The sequence below is a fragment of the Canis aureus genome, chromosome 2 (assembly GCF_053574225.1).
Source record: "Canis aureus isolate CA01 chromosome 2, VMU_Caureus_v.1.0, whole genome shotgun sequence".
Lineage (NCBI taxonomy): Eukaryota > Metazoa > Chordata > Mammalia > Carnivora > Canidae > Canis > Canis aureus.
Genome location: NC_135612.1, coordinates 24,415,309 through 24,421,380, shown reverse-complemented (window position 1 = coordinate 24,421,380; position 6,072 = coordinate 24,415,309).

Sequence of the window (6,072 nt, the reverse complement as noted above, 5' to 3'; positions counted from 1 at the left end):
ACATTTTATAATTTGTAGAATTAATGAATTAGTGTATTAAGCATTTAAATAAAATCTATAATCTAATTTTTTTAAAGATTTTATTTATTTATTCATGAGCCACACAGTGAGAGGGGAGGGGTGCAGAGACACAAGCAGAGGGAGAAGCAGGCTCCATGCAGGGAGCCGGACGTGGGACTCAAACCCAGGACTGCAGGATCAGGCCCTGGGCTGAAGGTGGTGCTAAACCGCGAGCCACCTGGGCTGCCCCTATAATCTAATTTTTAGTTAGAAATTTGACCTATGCAGATCTATAATAGAAAATGTGATATGATAAAACACAGCAAATATGATTTGTTTTGATAAAACAAAATTTAACAGTGATTCCACCTTCTCAGAGTAGTTAGGTTATGAGCGAGTTTCACTTTTTGAGTGCTTGTCTGTATTTTTTCTGGTGTTTTTACTACAAATATGTATTAGTTTATGATAAAAGCATTACTTTTCACTTTGCATCTGTAGCACCATGTTAGACTTTGAGGTGAAGTATTATTAAAATAATATCATCTGTGCTTTTGGAAACGTATAATTTAGCATATTGACCAAGAGATTATGCAGATAAAAATTTAAATAGTTATGTATTAAAGAATTACATAGTAACAACGTGAACAATAAAGATATTTCAAGGTAGTATGTAATGATGAGTGATGATGAACTTTATGCCTTTAAGTAATCTCATTTAATTACGAGAAAAATAAAGTTGTAATGTTGGAATCGTGATTCCTTTTTTCAGATGAGGAAACGAAGGCCTGTTTCTCTGCTTGAGTTGTGAGACTACGTATAGACTCTAATACAAGAAGAGCTAATACTTAGGGTGCTTACTATGTGCCAGGAGCTGTTTCATCGTTTTCCATGAGGTTAAATACGGTGCCGTGGTTACAAGGGCAGCTCTTTGAACCATCTGCTTTATTTAAATCTTTATTTTGCTACTTCTAAGAAGCTTTGTGATGTTGGCAAGTCATTTAACCTCTCTGGACCTTTTTCTTCTTGTAAAAATGTAGGTAATAATTAAACAAATTGTATATGTAAACAAATGGTATATGTAAAGTACTTCCAATATAATATGGTATACTGTGTTAGCTAGTACCGAAATATATTAATCAAATTCTATAACCCTATGAGGCAGAGCTTGATGAAATCATTAATATTAATATCTCTACTTTTAGATGGGAGGAAACCAAGGCCAAGAAATATTATATGATTTCCCCAGAAACATCTATGGCAGAGCTAGGGTCAAACTGCAGTAACGTGCCTCCGGTATCAGTGCTCTTACCTACTGTATGGATCTCTGTCTTTAGACTATAAATAGACCATTATCTTTCATTTGGTGAGTGAATTAGTGATATTCCATGCCATGGAATAAGCATGCTTTTGGAAAATGGCAGTATTTCTAGATTTTAATGGATACTCTTAGAAGTTTGAAAAGTGGACAGTCGTCTCTGGTATTCTATGTTAAGTGAACCATTATGTCCTTACTCAGGGCAGGGATAGAATTCTTTCTCTTCTCTTCATTTCCTTTTTCTCTTATTCTTTGTATCCCCTCCATCTCTGTACCCCCAATCCTCTTATCTTTCTTACTGGCAATGTGTTGGCATTTTTGTTTTTTTTTTTGGTCTGCATGTCCATGTTTGTAAAGTAAAGCTCATGGTGGACATAGGAATAGGACTTTTTTTCTGAGCTATGACTGGAATCTCAGAAGCCATTGACTTCAACATGTAGTTTCTTGTCCCCAAAATGTTCTCCACAGTTACTGTTGTAATCCTTGAATATCAGTACTTTAGATAGGATAGAGTTTAATTTCAGGAGTACATATAAATGGCTTCAAGTAATTTTTATAGAAGGAGTGACAATAATAGGTCAGGCAGGTGGAAAAATAGCCTATTAGATACACAGATGCTGACATGATAGGGACCATCACTAGAAGAAAAAGCAAATCAAATGAATTAAATATTTATATTTGAAGAATATTGTAAGGTTAATACATTAAAATGAATTATATTGGCTTAAAATTAATTTTAATTGTGAGCTATAAATATCAAATGAATCATGCGTTGATTGAATGGCTTCAGTTTTTCATCTTAAATCTCTCTTTTTTTTTTTTTTTTAAATTTATTTATGATAGTCACACACAGAGAGAGAGAGGCAGAGACACAGGCAGAGGGAGAAGCAGGCTCCACGCAGGGAGCCCGATGTGGGATTCGATCCCGGGTCTCCAGGATCACGCCCTGGGCCAAAGGCAGGCGCTAAACCGCTGCGCCACCCAGGGATCCTCATCTTAAATCTCTTAAGGCAGGTTATCAGGAGCACCTGGGTGGGTGAGTTGGTTGGGTGTCTTGTCTCTTTGTTTCAGCTCAGGTCATGGGATTGGGCAGGCATTGGGCTCTGTGTTTGGTGCCGGGGTCTGCTTGGGACTCCCTCTCCTCCTCTCTGCCCCACCTCCCACATTTCTCTCTCTTTCTTTCTCAAATAAATAAATAAATAAATCTTTAAAAGAAAAGAAAGGGCTGGTGGTTCTCAACCTGGGCTGCATATTAGCATTGACTGGGGTTGAGAGAGTGGTTTAAAAATTCCCAAAGTCCATATTGCACCTGCCACCATAATCTGCTGGGGACAGAGCTCAGTGTTTTTCTAAAGTTCCCCAGTTGATTGCAATATGCCGAATACAGTTCCCTTAACAGATTACTAAACTTTCATGTACATTGAACTTAAAGGTTGGCTTTTAAAAAATTTTTTTGACATTTAAAAAATTTTTAGCAGATTTTATTTCTTTATTTGAGAGAGAGAGAGAGAAAGAATGAGAGCACAAGCAGGGGGAGAGGCAGAGGGACAAGCAGACTCGAGGGACAAGCAGATTCCTGGGACAAGCAGAGTGTAGAGCTCCACTCAGGACTTGATCCCAAGACACTGAGATCATGACCTGAGCCAAAGTCAGACACTTAACCAACTGAGCCACCCAGGCGCCCCTAAAAACATGATTTCTATCAGAATGACAGAGTTTGCTTCTCAGTCACTTGAAATTTGGCTCTCATCAGAAGATTAAGTATCTTCCCATGGAATAAGGATCTTCCTTTTGGTGGAACTCAAACACAGGAAGAACCATGAAGGACTTTGTCTTTTCTCTGGGCTCACGGCAATCATCACACATGAATGTGTTTATTTATCAGAATAATAAATGAGTGGTTCTGGAAGCTTCATTTTAGATTCACATGCAAGATTCTCAGCATCTTCAAAGAAGAGCCTTTCAGAGACTCTAAAACCTCAAACTCAATTGCTTTTTATCTTTCTCTGCTCTCTACATACATGAGTTTTGGCAGGCCGAATTTTCATTGACCAAAATCAAAAGGAGAAACATTTTAAAGCAAAATTTTAAAACCCAGATATTTCAAGCAGGATAAAGAGCTGATGATTGGGCCCTTTCCTTAGCAAGAAAAGAATGAGAATCAAATACTCTTAGAATCCTTTTGCCATCCAAGAATCTTACGTTTGTTATTAAAGCCAATAGGTTTTCATTGTTAGGTAATGGAGAATCTGAGCTTTCTCTCCACCTTGTAAGTATTCCCCTAAATAAACAGAGCTCAGCCTGTAGTCAGATACCAAATAAATAAAGAGCCATCTTTTAATAGCTGAAGCATGTGATGCTCCACAACCCCAGTGGACAGAGAAGAGCTGAGAAGGAAAATTGGTTGATTTCAAGAAAGACACGGAATCACCCTCTGGGATGACCCAAGTTGTTTCAGATGATGAGTGGCTATGGAGGTGACAATCTTTATTGGCCAAAAAGAAATAAAGAGAAAAAAAAGTAAGCTTTGTTTGCTTCTTAGTGGAAAAAAAAATGTGTGTCATGAATTTCCTCCTTAAGATTGGGGTGTGTAGCCTGCTGACAGTTTCCTAAAATACCACCTCCAGAGAAGTAAAGGCTACAGAGCCATCTTAAGCTGTGCCTCTCGAGAATTCTAAATAGAGAGCTCAAGAAATCAAGACACAAAAGGAAATATCCTTTTCTTACACTTTTGATATCCTCTCCTTCTTAGTCCATACTTAATTTCCTCCTACTACCTTATAATCCTTGACTATTTCTAGTTTCCTTGCATATCTGGCCATCCCGGACGGGGGCCATTCTACTCAAGAATGGTCTCAATATTAGGTATTATCACTTGGTAGGGAACTAAGGGCATTACGTGCAAACTGTTTAACTTATTTTTACTTAACCATTTTGAAATTCCATAGGACCCTTTGATAGTTGTACCAAACAGGCTTTGTATTTGGTCGGGCAATAGTCACATGTAAAATTTGCTGGCAAAGCCGAAGATGGTATTCTTCATCTCTGTCAGAACTTAAACGCTGATTATTTTAGAGATTATTTAGTTTCGTATTTACTCTACAGCTTTCTTCTCCAAGGTTGTGTACTGTATTCCAAATAAGTATGGGAAAAAATTTTATTATTTATTATTTTTATTTTTTAAAGATTTTATTTATTCATGAGAGACACACAGAGAGGGGCAGAGACACAGGCAGAGGGAGAAGCAGGCTCCATGCAGGGAGCCCGATGCGGGAATCGATCCCAGGACCCCACGATCACGCCCTGAGCCAAAGGCAGATGCTCAACTGCTGAGCCACCCAGGAGTCCTGGGAAAATTTTAAAGTGCACTTTTCTGTTTGAATGTCAATGACTCAAACTGTTTTGAGTGTGTTTGCATTCAAGTCATTATACCAGCATTGACTCTTGTAACCTAAGAATCACTTTCTATATGCCAGTGAGCTCCAGAAAACATTCTCCATGTGGAAAATTCAGGGAAGGTATATTCCTTGTTTTGGGGGGTATAGGGACTTTACTCTGAAAATAAGCATCTTTCTTTTAGTTCAGTGCTAATAATTGAAGTCATAAAGCATGTCAAGCATATTAATTTGATCAACACCACCACAGATTTCTGGGATTACTAACCTGCTGAGCAAAATAAATTAAGATTTGAAGCATATAAAAAGGAAAAAAGCCAATAGATTTTGCAATATACTATTACTGATTTAGCATTACCAAAGACATGCACCTTTTTCTCCCTTAACTTTGCAAAACTAATAGGAAATGGAAATTTTGTTATGTTGTTTGCAGTTTGAACTGAAATGTATCAAAACAAGGATGGGTTAAATGTCTTTTCTTGAAATAATGTATTTGTAGAGTTTGACCAAAGAATAATAGCTAAGATTCTACAACTCAGATGAATCAAGATACTGCGGTAACACAAAATTGACTTTTAATGTTTGTTTACCAGTTCATTGTATCTTACAGAAAATGAAAACATTTTTTTTTTTTTTTTTTGGTAATACAGATTGGTTCTCCTCAGGTTTGTACTCAGTAGGTATTAAATATTGGTTTTTCTTTTAATCAGGTGGTTGAATGACTTTTGAATTTTTCATTTCCTTTGTTGTACATCGTTGCCTCTCTGGCAGTAGTGAGCTATGATACAGTTCACTTCTAAACAAAACTATATCAGTTATCCATTGATTGTTCTTGATGCATTCTACGCTGAAAACTGATAGGCAATTCCCTTTTACTCCTCCCCTCCTTAGTGGTCAGCTATTCCATGAGACCACCCTATTCTGAGCACTGAAATCAAGAAACCCAGTATGGCTGCCAGCAACCAAATTGGAATCTCCTTTGAGACTACTTCTAATTGCCAAAATAATAAGCGATTATATTATTGCATAAAATAAAGCTTAAACAGGTACCGGCCCCCTTCCTATGACAGAAAGTTTAAATTTACAAATACCATATTTGACTAAAATTTACCATGATAAAATATGGCAGCAGTCATTTAAAGATGGTTTCCAGTGTTAATATGACTTCTTTTCATTCCTATTCCTCCTTTTCATGTGAATCATTTCTTTTTTGTCTGTGTTCTCAGATGTTGGTATCTCAGTGAAATTTGCAAGTCAACTTTGTTCCTTAAGTGGGCCTCAGTTGTTAGTTATGGAGAAAATGATTAAAACAAAATTTCCTAACCCAGACTCCCATCTCATCCCTCTGATGCTCTTGGAACC